Raw genomic sequence first — 13,046 nt, 5'->3', positions numbered from 1 at the left:
TTATTCTGTTGTCACAACTGAGAGCTTTTCACATATTTCATACATAAGGTATATAGCACAAATTGTCCAGAAAAACTTACTAATCTTAAATATAGTGCTGGTACCTCCACACTTGCTAGTAGGAAGGTTCCAGATAAATCTGAATGTTGCTATTATTCATGAATTACTTACCATTCTTTTAAAATGTTGATGTAATTGAAATCCAGCATGTGATTTTTTTAATGAAAGAACCCTCTATTTTCTACACGGGCATTTTTTTTAAAGATAGTTGTACATTGGAAGTGTATATAATGTAGCTTGGTTGTGACAGTCTTCTCCAAAAATAGCTCTGTTGGTGTTGGAAATGTTTTAAGACAAGTACTTTGATTCCTGGGAGAAAACAGCAGTGCCTGTAACCACGCTGAAGAGCATTTACTCCTGTGAAGGAGCAGATTAAACTGGGATACCTTTTTCAATGGTTGCTCGGTGGATTAATGGGAAATAGAGCAGTGGCTGAGCTGCACCAGTGCGCAGCCGGCGTTTACAAATGTACTGGGAGGGCAGAACTCCTCAGCGTGGCAACTAGGAGGTGCTGCTGCCACCCCAGTGTCATCTGCTGCCACCCCAGTGTCATCTGCCTGCGCGCAAGGCTGTTACAGTGTAATTCAGAGCCCTTGTCTTTCAGAAACAGGCGTGGACTGATGATAAATGCAGTTTATTTACGTGCTGATCTTCTGTGAATTCGATTTTGAAGTAATTGTTTTTAATACAAACAAGTGTATAAACTAAAATAAAGCTTTTGCTTAAAAATTAGTAGTGCTTTTTTTTTTCTTTCCAAATCATGGTGGCGTCTGGAAACAAAATGACACCGATGTATCTTCTGAAGTGTAAAGGTGTAAGTTTGCTCAGTTCCTTTTGTATCTCTGGTTGGGGGTTGAGTGTTACAGGCTCATGTGTGGTCCTTCTCTTAGCCTGCCTGGGAATTTTAAGGAAAGGAGGTCTCACCGTGTACAAGATGTCTGTCTCTGCCTTCTGCTTCTGTTCATGCAAAAGTTCACGGCTCCACTGGCAGCCGGAGAGCAGGTTTGTTCTTTGAATCAGCTCTGTCCGTGGCAGCTACTTTGTTTGTCTGCCTGGACTGAAGAAAAAGTGCTAAGAAGCAGCAGCTGGCATGGCAGGGGAAGGAAAGCAGGCTCCGGAGCTGCGGAGGAGCAGAATACCCATCGTTACATGTGACTGAGAGCTGTCGGGCACGGAGCTGGCGCAGCAGGGCCCCTGCTCCCCTGGCAGACTGGCCGCTGTCACGGGGGGGACCACTGCGCCTGGAGGTGACGGTACCCTGGGTCTTCAGGGAGTCTGGGGAAGCAGGCAAGGTGAGTGCATTACCTCTTTTTTTGCTCTTCGTTCCATTAATCAAAAAGTAAATTTAACTGTAAAAAGACAGAGCTAACGCTTGGTTTGCCTGTACTAGGGTGTATTTCTGCCCGCAGCTTCTATGAGACGTCAAAACCAAGCAACGCCGCCACGTAACGGTGGGGTACAGCCTAAGGGGTGCTGCTCAGGAAATACATTTTGTGCTCGTTTGACCTAATGTGATGAAGACTCTAGTGGGAATAGGGTAGACGGCTGAAGCAACAGCAAGGACAGTTTTGCCTGCTGGAAGTTACCACTGGTAATAACAGTGATTGCTTAAATTCTATTTACAATAGCTCATTACAGCCTTACCAGCAGCACGGTTCTTGCAGTGAAAGCTGCTCGGGGAGTGGGTGTAAAACCTCTGCAGCGTGCGGATGGAGAATGTCTTGTACCGTCTCTATAACCAAAAACTCCAACACTCACTTCTGGTGGGGAAGTTCCCTACAATTAGCAGGCAATACTGTGAGAGTGCTGTTAGGTTTTTAGTATTTTAGAAAAGCTAAGCAGTGGGGTGGGTTTTCTTGGGGGGGAGGGGGGAGGGCAAGATACATTTTAAAACATTAGTCCTACCTTTTTTGTATGTAAAAATGTAAGCAATACCAGTTACGGAGTACCATGAGAAACGTATTTCATGCCCCATCCACAGGAGTGGGGAAAGCTTTTGAAGAGAAGACTGAAGGTGCCCAGTTGGCACCGTGTGTGCACAGTTGTCGTATCATGTCAACGTACTATCAGTCTTCCTCCTCATAGGACTGGCCAGTGCCGCTGCAGCCAAACGTTTCAAGGGATTTTCCTTTTGTACCTTGAGCTAATTAGTTCTGCCATCTGAGCAGGGACAGGAAATGCCGCAACGCATTTGCAGTCACAGGCAGGCGGACGACAGCAAAACCTTTTTAAGTCTTCCACCGTGCTGCAGATCAGGTTACGCACGCCTGGTGGAGCAGGGGATTTACTAGTTGCTTGTTACTTCACAGCATCGGCTCCGCATGCTCACGCTAATATGAATAGCGCACCTTACCGTTGGAAGATGACATTTTTTGAGCGCACCCTTCTGCTTCTCTGCTTGCTCTCTGCATAAAGGGTTGCAGAGGGCAGCGGTTCAGAGGGGCCATGGATTCTTCAGGTCCCTCCTCGGCCGAAGAAAGGGAAGGTGAACATGCAGCGGTAGCGCCATCAAGAACAGCTATCAGAGCAGTAGCCCATCCTGGGGACGTGTGTGAATTGTGAATGGGGAATTCTGAGCCAGTAATATCACCCTTGTAAAATAACTCTTATGGAAGATGGAGATGCCAAAAGAGTTTCAGTCACTCCACGCAACAGCCATGAGAAACGTCTTTGCAATGTTCAGGAGAAATATTTAACAGAGATCCCAAGGGTGAGAAACACAACTGATCATATATCCGTCGGTAGAAACCTGCTCTGACATTTGAACTGGGATACATGTATACACACACACGCTGCTTGTACCTAATGCTCATGTGCCCAGCCTGGCTCGAGATCCCGGAACTGGAGCTGTGCACACACAAGCTTCCCAGGACTCGCTTTTACAGTGCTTGTATTCCCTGTTGGAACTATATTGCTAGGTTTAGTCAGCCCGACTAAAGGATCTTCTTGCTGCTGTATTTCAAACTGTGAAGGCTTTTAAATGTTAATCACCTGACCAGAAAGAGAATCCATCTAAAGCTTACAATCAGACGAAGTAAATTCCTGTGAAAAGCACTGTAATACCCTGTAGATGCTTAGGAATATAAATGGAAATTAATGAGCAGAGAAAGGTGAAAAAAAGGAAAAAAACTTGAATTCAAAGCCACATTAAAATTCAAACCATTTGCTATTGGCAACACAGCTTTAAAAAAACCACCCCATACTGTAACTGTTAATAGAAAAACCTTACTACTGGTGACAGAAATAATGCTCGTGTGAAGTTGTTCAAACAGAATAATGATGTACAGAAACAAAGCAGAACTACTTCATGCTCGTTTCTACTTGTGATTTCACAACCTCGTCAAGACTCCTCTGAAAGCAAACTGCTACTGCAGACAAAAGATAGACGTTGGAATCGTACGGCAATTTCTGTACGTGTTTGTATCTGCTTATCACAGCCTTCAGGGAATGGAACTTTGCCAGACTAAAAATCCTCTATTCCCACCAAAATAAATGGGAGTTGAAAGTCTTAGCAGCGAGGAAGACTGGGTCTGTGAAAGTGCAAATCTGAAAGCGATGAAGGACATTGTACCTGAGCATACTCTGCAACAGTCCTTGTTTCTCCAGGTGTGGTTTCTTCATCTTACTTAACAAGCGGTCAAATCTTGTTTGCAATTAGTGTGTCTCTCAGCAGCTTCTCCAACGTCTCCTGCTTCAGAGAAAAAATCTTTTTGGCAGGAAAACACTTCCTTGACAGAATTTCAAGAAAACACGACAGTTACTCAGTGACTGACATCTCCGGAATGAGCCAACAAGGAATGTCGGTGGGTTTCACTGTGACTGGATCTCTGCGTGGCACACATGTAGCTGCACACACATGTAAGGAGAGAGTTCTCGGATCAAAAATACAGAGGTTTGTATATGCTTGTGGTTCTTTAGCCATGAAGCGACGGGGAAAAGTATTTTCATTTTTAGGAGCAAGCCACAGATTTATATATAGGAATTAGATTTTGAGGTGAAATATTACAAGATGATGCTGAAGATATGGAAAGATACTGAATAAAAGCAACAATATATTTTGACCTATCATTGATTTTTGTTCTATTTGAAGACCAAGGATAAGTAACTCATCCTCCATTTCTGCCACCAAGTGTTGCTTCTGTGTTTGGTTAGACCATTATGGAAACAATCCCTAAAAAGAAAATTAATTGCAATGTGCATTTCACAGCTGGATTCTTTTAAGTTTGCTGTTGGAAAGGAATAGTCCGGATTCATCTCACTGCTTTGACCGGCTTTAAGGCTGGATAACACCTGTTGGCAGGCTGAAAGCTGAGGCTCTGTGACAGTGGAAAATTGGCAGAAGCTCCCCTCCGTCAGCTCGCAGGACGTCAGTCACCAGCACACGTGCAGCATGGCCTGCAGAGGTAACCGAGGGCGTTCATCTACTGCAGTTAAGGCAGAGCTATAAATAATGGTGTGTGCCCCTGCCCTTGTTAAATTATAGGGAGACAGAATTTACACAGGCTTAGCTACTTCTCTCTAACAAATGCACTTAGGCTGTTTTTAATATCATTCCCAAATAACCCTGAATAAAGAGCTGAAGCAATGGTTAAATAAAAGATGAGGCTTTGGGTGCTTTAAGAAACAAGCAGACATGGAACTTGTGACCACGGAGGTATTTATATTCCGTAGTTACCTGCAGTAAACAGATGCTCCTCCCTGCTACACGGTGTTGGTATACGTGTGCAGGCAGGTTTCACGAGCAGAGATTAGGCTTCTACACAGACCAGGCTTGCCTCCTGCCGTGCCACGGGGGCTCCACGCAAAGCGCCTGACAGGTAAATGACACTGGTTTGTCACCTGTTACACAGAGTTTTCATTTCTGCAGGCTGTAGTCCTCTTGACAAGGTACTGAGGATCTTCTGGGAGCGAATTAGTCCCACCTTGAGGTGCTGGTCAAGTGCTTCTTCATTATTCTCAACAAGCTTCTGCGGGTTTCAGCAAATGCACTTACATTTTGGACTAGAGTACAATTTCAGAAAGAAAAAAATTAAACCCGTGTAGTTAAGGCTTTAATTAGATATACTTTAGATTTAAATTTAAGTGATACTGTTGCATGCACTGAAACATGCTATATTAACGTTTTCATTAGCCACTTTTATTATAAAGGAATACCACACCATTACTGACAAGAGGGTTAAGCAATACAGATGGCTGAATTCTGCCTCCGGTTACAAAGTGATAGAAGTGAAGCCAAATTACACTAGTGCACTTTAAGGAAAAAAACCCTGAATTACTGAATTTAATAATACAGCTTTGGGTAAGACACGCATTGATGTTGCAGAACAAAAGTCTTTTCATCATGAGTTTTGGAAAACATAAAATTTCACTTTATGCCAAGTGTATGTTGGTTAAGTTGTCCTTCGATTAAAATATACTTATCGCACAAAGCTGCTCTTTAAGTAAAAAATATTTTTCAATTAGAAGCAAGAATATCTTTATCCTGACCTTTTTTTTTTTTTTTAAATGACTGACTTTTTTGTATTAAAATCTTGTATCCTGTGGGCTGATAAATTTCCCTGGTTATACTGAGATCACATTACTACAGCCACATTGATTTCCATGGAATCATTTCTGATTTGTACTCATGTAATAAGGCCAGGAAGAATAAAATTTTCCATTTAAACCATTTCTTAATTCAGTTGTATATTTTAATGTGCTTCTAGATCCGAGTTCTATACTAACCATAAATGAGAAAAATATAACTGTAAAGAAGGAAAGAAAGAAAATACAAGTTTTATTTATACCACCTCATTTTGATTAAAAATCAGTCATAGCTAAGGCAGGATTTTGCAACATGCAGGAGCTTTTCCAGGCCAGTTCTTATAGCAGTTACATACAAAAGCATTGGGTTCAACACAGCTTTTTAGCTGCCTTTGAAAGTATGTTAAATTTACCACTTTTTATTAGTGTTTATTAGCATTTTACAAAATTAGGTGATCATTTTTAAATCCTGCACTCTCACTATGCAAACCCATGGTTCGAAACATTAACTAAAGGAAAAGCTAGGCATGCTGAGGAATGACATGCTTAGCTAAACGCTAAGGAAGGTTTCCTCTTACAGCATTATTTAAACCTGCAGCCCCTACATCGGCATCATTCTTAACTGTTTTTCCCTATTTGTAAGACTATTAGGAATTCACCTCAGCTATAGTGGAAATCTGTCAACAGACCACCACTCTGTTCTTCTCATAAAGATAAAGCCCCAACACCTCTACATGAAATGCATCCATACTGTATAAATACCAAGTGGCCCATGCTGAGGTACTTTTCTGGGTACAGCAGTATTAAACTTCCACTTTAAAAACCAGAGAAAACTGACTCCAGACACTAATTTTCTTTTGAAAAATTACTAAATGCGTAAATAGAAGTTTCAACACTAAATAAGTAATGTTTAACATACAATCTTCAGAAAAATGAAAATAATAGTTTACCTGCTATTGATCAGCTTTTTCTGCAACAGCTGTAAGATTCACAGCAGCACCATCCAGCCCCTCCTTCTCAACCACATCAAGCACTTCTCCAAAATTCAGACTGCAGCTTACATCTAGAAAACATTCTTGGTGAAGGACATCAGTTGATCATCATCCCACCCCTGAGAGCATCAGGGCAGAGAAACCTCTGAAACAATTTGGCATATTTAAAGAGAACAGTGTTTTGATGAGGGAAGGTCTTGTCCTGCTACTATGCAAAAAGGAGAGAAGCCAAGGCTATAATCTCCAGGTTTGGTTTTCCTAAAACATTTTTAGTGCTTAGAAAAAGCAAGAGCGTGTCAGGAGGTACCCTGCTTGAAATGTGAGACTTACGGAATGAAAACATTCCTAATCAATTTGTAACATTACTTAGCACTAAAATAACTTCCTTTAGAATACAAATTTCAGCTTATTAGGATGAAGAAGCTAAAGACTTTTACATTAGCTCAATTATTTTAAGATGCACTTACTGCAGACTGCAGAGAGGAAGACAGCTTGAAGTAACCTTTATCAGAGCACATGAGGATTATAAATGAAAAACTGTTCATAGGGATCACACATTTGTCCTTTTGGGATAATTCAGAAGAGACTCTTTTTCTTGCCAGCACCTGTAGTGACCTGGCTGTTGAAAACCCCTTGCTGCCTCTCTAAACATGTTTGGCAGCTTCCACGGACACGGTGGGAGTCTGGGATACAGTAAGAAAACTTCATTCATTCTTTGAGAAAGCAACCACAGGATAGTTGTGGTAACTAACTCAGAAAAAAGAGATGAAATTGGTGAATTTATGTAGAAAAGCTGGAAGGGACAGGCCATTCTTGTTTGCTAAGTTAATCAAAAGAAACCTAGGTTTTTATTTCTTCTCCCTTTAAACCTCTTGGTTTCTTTTTAAAACAGTGACTTGTAAAAAACAATTCATGGCACAAATCCTGCACTTTTTTTCTGTTCCAGGTACTGAAGAGCCTGAGTTTCCCTTGCTTTTGCCTGTCACAGCCTCACTGATGCCACCAGCGCTGTGTAGACTCTACACAGATTACAGGAGATGTTCAGCTGTGCAGAAAGAGAGGCACATGGACTAACAATAGTGCAGGTTTAGAAAATTTTTAAACAACACAATTCAACTTTTAATAAGCTTCATGGTGTTAAAGTGGGTTAATTAGTAGGATTTGTGTGTTATTTTTTAATTATCCAGATTCTGAGTAGTGTCATAGCCAGTGCTGGGCTTGACAGGTCTTCTGTGATCACAAGTCTCAAAAGCCCAACCACAGATTTTAGGACAATTGGAGCATAAACCATGCAACAGCTGCATCTGCTTGAAGTGGCCATAGCAGGATCTACAGCTAGAGTGGCAACGTAAGTATTTTAGCCACATTTCTGGCTTCTGGATCTGAGGCATGCAGACAAGTAGCCTGCAAAGAAAAGCCGTCAGTCCTCAGTCAGCTTCAGGGAGTCAACTATAGCCCAGTTCAGATGCCTTTCGCTAGATCAAGAAATTACCTGAGCCTTAGTCGAACCTAGCGATGAACCCACAGCTCCTCACGGTCCAAACCAATAAGCCACCACAAAAGAGCCTCAGAAGTTCATTGCAACCACCTTGACACTAAGGAAAACGATCTGAGGTGCCTTCCCCAAGTCCCTAAAGCACAGTCCACGCTGCAGGGCTGGTCATTTCTCCTTTAAGTAAATGGGACCCTTAAATTACGAAAATCATGCAATGAATGTTTATTCAGGGTACCAATTAATTTTCTTAACATTTTTGATCCTTTAGACTGAACAGCTGTAACTGTTCCATAGATCCAAAAGTGCTAATCCAGACATCAAAAGTGCCAAAGCTGCAACTTCTTTCTGTTCCTTTTAATCACGCAGTGAGGAAACAGAAAGTCTTCAGCAGTGCCAGAAGAGGTAAAGTTTTGTACCAATGTCATTATCATTAATTTTTTCTAATTAATTCTGATCACTAATTATTATTAGAGCACAAAATTATTATTAAACCTGTAATCTTTAGATCTGTTTGTCCTGATCTCCATTCAAAAGAAAAATTCCACCAAAGACCCATTTAGCCCCATAACCAGCGAGGGAGAGCAGGTGTTACAGCTGGAATGGTATGTCCCCAGGGGTATCTGTTTGTCTCCAAAAAACTCACGGTCCAAAGGCTTCTGAAATGGAAGACATTTTCTTCGTATTTAATAGCACTCAGTAATTTTTTCTTTAATGCGTTTTCCCAATCACTGTGTGAATCCGTATGAACTCCCAGTCATTGTACTTTAGCGAAGTTTGAAGACACACTGGAGAGAGAGCGATACTCTTGAAGTGAGCATCATGCCAAGACTTCTGAATCATCAAAAATGAGATATTATCCTGTTAAAGCATAAAAAAGATCATACAGTGCCTTTATTTTATATAGTGAGAACAGCTGTGCTCCCGTTTAAGTGACAGCACTTGGGCAGCGTTGCCCACTCATTGCAGGTGCCCAGCAGAGGGCTCTGATATATCAAAATTTATTCAAAGGCAGCTTTGAGCAAATCTAGAAATCGCAGCTGGAGCAGCTCTGAAACCCATGCGGCAGAGCTAGCGCGAGGTGCATAGCTCCTTCTGGACAAGTTTTTACTTGAATCTTTTTTGGCTGCTTTCTTAAGTTTTGTGTAACGTGACAAGCGACACCAACCTGTGGGGTTTTTAAATCCAGGGCATGTCCGTGGAGGTCTGGGGTTCATCTGGGTTCACACCTGGGTTCATGTCCACAGACTTACTTTGGAAGTCCATCAGTGCTCCTGTCTGTGGGTTGAAAAGCAGGCTCTGTGTGTGCGCGCGCGCACACTTTTCTTAAGCACAGGACTTGCTCAAGCAGTATTCAATGTCTGTGGTCCCAGTTTCACACATTCTGTGGCTTCCTTGAGGGCATTCCTGAAACCTGAAAGGTTTCTGGGTCATTTTGCTAATCTCAAGTTAAGGAAGTAGAAAGAACAACATAAACCTCTCCTCAGGTTTAGCTCTTAGCATATGAGAGCAAACTATAATCCTTTGTGTGTGCATACATAATTATTAATATTACCTAAATAAATATTGAAAAGTCTTAAAAAATCTTTTTTAAAAACTTAAAATCAATTTCACAGATGAATATTCTTGTTAAAAGCCTGGAAAAATGATCTTTAAATAATTAGCTCCTTTGACAAAAGTTCCAACTGATGTCTTTTCATTTTTGCACATGAAAAAAATGTGAATCATATTATTTTTTAGAATTACCACGTAATTAGTGATGTTATAGTTCCATTATATTCCATTTTTGCCAGTACAGTTCTTAACTCCATCAAAATAAAGGTTAGATACAACTGACCCCACTAACAGACAATCACATAAACCACATGCTACTATAAGGATTGAGCATTATAACCATCATTTGAGAACAGGTATATTAAAAATATTTCTGTTCGCTTCCACACGCTGGACTTGACTAGGGAGCGAAAGCTCCAGCTCAGAAATTGCCCCAGGTCCTATCATGCCTGCCTACGGACAGGACATCAGGAGTGCTGCTTGACTAGGACTCGGAGGCAGAACGCTTACAACAATAAGAAAGGTTATTCCCACTCACCTCGTGTGCTCAGCGGACTCTCCGTGGGGCAGCAGCTTATTTCCGGAGCCTTCCCACCCTCCGTTTTCCTTTTGCATTTGGTAACACGTTTTGAACAGCTTTTGAATCGTGGAAGTAGAATTACTGACTTCTGGGTTTTCCTGTTTAGTCCACACACAATCCAAAATATTCTCACATCATTTTTGAATGTTTAGAGTGATGTAGCATATCTGGAAGAGATTTGATTGATTAAATGTGTGATAGCACTTAGCTGGTGCTGGGAGCATGTTGTGAGACATTCAGCTAAATACAGCTATGGATGAAGATGCTGGTATATCCTTACATCTGTGAACCTCTGGGAAAAAATCTATTGTTATAAAGGTATGTCCCCAAATTTACCTAAAGAAATGTAGATATGTTTCTTAAATATCTTTATTAAAGCAAAACAAATTTGTAGTTTTCACCATTGTTTCAATAGCAAACCCACAAATTCCTATCTCACTCGTTACCTCCATGCTTTACCTCATATTTTCATGCGCTCTGTTCCTTTAATGCAGTTGATATTTTATAGAGTACTAGCAAATAAAAGGAATTGCTTAATGTCCTCAGATTTTCTGTCAGCAGCATAAACTGTAGTGTACTACAAACCTCATTAACTTTTGAAGTAAGGGCTTGATTATATGATTTGCATCGCACTAGCTGTACCTTACCAAGTTCTATGCTTTTTGGCTGCAGTGCTCCTCCGATTGGTATTTCATGGTCCACACAATTTACAGCAGCTTTACCTATAACAAGCTATGATCTGAGCTGTAAAAAGTACGCTAAATAAACATATTCTTTCTCAAACTGCTGGCTATATACATCCGTAATGCAAAGGCTCCCCATTTATCTACATGACTCCTTAGTTGTAAAATACGTACTCTAATTACATTCATTACATTCATTAATATTTCTGATAACACATGTCTGTATTCAGAGATGTAATTATAAAAAAGAAAGGTAATATAAAAATGCTACCTATTCCTTTATAATAATTGTTTTATTAAGTGTACCTGGTATTATTTTATGCCATTTAGAAAATGGAACTAAATTAAAGAAAAATAAGTATTTCTTAATGGCGTTATGAAAATTCACCATTTACATTGAAATGGTAATTATGAGAAGTTCCAGAATTTTATACAGAATATATGAGAAGTTACAGAATATTAGATTAGTGATGCAAAGCTCCTCCATAAACGCATTTGCCTAAAATTTCTTCCATAAAATTAGTGATGTGTTGTGCCTGTGTATCTATTACAGAAATACATAATTTTCACAGCTTCTTCCAAGTGAAATGTTAAGTGAGAAAATAAGAAAACAGGAATAAAAAAATCCCATCAACAAAACCAGCTTTTAAGTAGTAATGGATTAAAATAGCAGCTGGCAGAGAACGTGAAATAGATGCTGAAATATTGTATCTGCCTCATCCTCCCAATCTTCCTCTCCTCATAAATGTCTTTGTGCCCCACACCTAATTTGTTCAACTGGCTTATTCTCAGCTGCTCTGCGAGGGAGCATCCAGCAAGCTTCCTCCCCCTTCAGGCAAGTATCACCACAGGCCAGGCCAGGAATACGATTTATGCTCATGAAAAAGAAATTGAAGTAGGTCTTTCTTCATTCTGACTAAATATAAATTTATCACTGGGTTTGTATTACTGTAATAGCCAATGGTCTCGCCGTGCTGTGAGAATACACCTGTAATAAAAACATCAAAGTCTACAAGATTTTGTAATCTGAAATAGACAACAGATGACAAAATCTTTCATCCATTTTTACACAAAATGAACGTTAAAGACTAGAAAAATTGCTGTCAGTCTCTGTATGCCCATGAAGATGTGCCATTCATACAGACATGCCCATCCTAATACTTCTTTTATTGAAACAATGCAGCAAGGAGTCCTGCGGAAAGCTTTTTTACTTCATAAATAGAATGATTTGGCACATGTGGCACTGAGGAAATTAAATTCTGCTGGAGCTGTCATGGTATCAGATCCAGGAAAGACCACCAGCAAATTAATTCCTGACTAGGGTAAAAATTCAGAGTCCACTGTAGGGAGAAACTAAGGATGCATCCTGGGAATAACCTTATCCCAAAAAAGCAGATCAGCAACAGGAGCCTGGATTTTATTCTTACTGCTTTGGAAGAGGCAGCATCAAGAAAGGACACTGACAAGTGAGACAAGAATGAAGGGCTTCCCCACGCTGGCTGAAAGAAGTGAATGTAAATTTCCTGCGAACAGATCCTTAACCAGGCTGTGTGATGAGCAAGCCCCCAGGGAATCCCACTGTGGTCAGATAAAGTGCCACGCTGGATCTTCAGGCAGGTGATGAGCAGATGTGGCTGTGAAATGTACCTTCATTCATTGTACGTTTCATTATGTAATGACTTTGTACATATGGACTTACATTGTGCGTATCATAATGTACATTCAAATGTACCTTAGCACAACTAATGAGCAGCCGCCCCAATTTTAAGTTGCTGGAATACATCTTGAGAAGTGACAGAACCTTCCTGAGCATCCCACAAAACCTCTGTGTGGCCAGTTAACTAGGCTTCTGGGATTTCCTGGTGTTATATAGCATTTTCAATCATAAAACAGAGACAAAGTGGTTTAACATTGAGAATAAGCCAACACGCAGGCAGGCATCAGAGCAATGGGTAAAACTGTACTCCTGATTCCTGTGAGTTCAGGTTTGGCTTGTTAAAGATCAGTGGGATCATATTGCACATTAAGAATTAAGTGGCATTTCAAACGGCTGCTTTGCAGTTTCCATCTGCAGGCATACTCCATTAAAAAAAATAAAATCCCATTTTTGCCTGAGCTCTTACTGAATGAGCTCTGGCTGTTGCAGAGGATTCCCTTTTAAT

The 13,046-nt window shown here is 40.6% G+C and overlaps 1 long non-coding RNA gene across 2 annotated transcripts; it reads right to left on the bottom strand.

Annotated features, from left to right (window-relative positions):
- Positions 1–914: 914 nt before the first annotated feature.
- Positions 915–8,973, bottom strand: LOC114016407 (uncharacterized). 2 transcript variants are annotated; one of them, XR_008734884.1, is made up of 4 exons: positions 6,534–8,973; positions 4,736–5,061; positions 1,966–3,751; positions 915–1,836 (listed from the first exon to the last, which is right to left on the bottom strand). It is a non-coding gene; the product is annotated as an uncharacterized LOC114016407 (long non-coding RNA). The 2 variants fall into 2 exon arrangements; XR_008734883.1 differs by having other exon boundaries at positions 915–3,751.
- Between the last annotated feature and the right edge of the window lie 4,073 nt (positions 8,974–13,046).

The sequence above is a fragment of the Falco cherrug genome, chromosome 13, assembly GCF_023634085.1.
Source record: "Falco cherrug isolate bFalChe1 chromosome 13, bFalChe1.pri, whole genome shotgun sequence".
Classification (NCBI taxonomy): Eukaryota; Metazoa; Chordata; class Aves; order Falconiformes; family Falconidae; genus Falco; species Falco cherrug.
The sequence above is the reverse complement of the archived record's forward strand: the minus strand, read 5'-3'. Positions and strand labels throughout refer to the sequence as shown.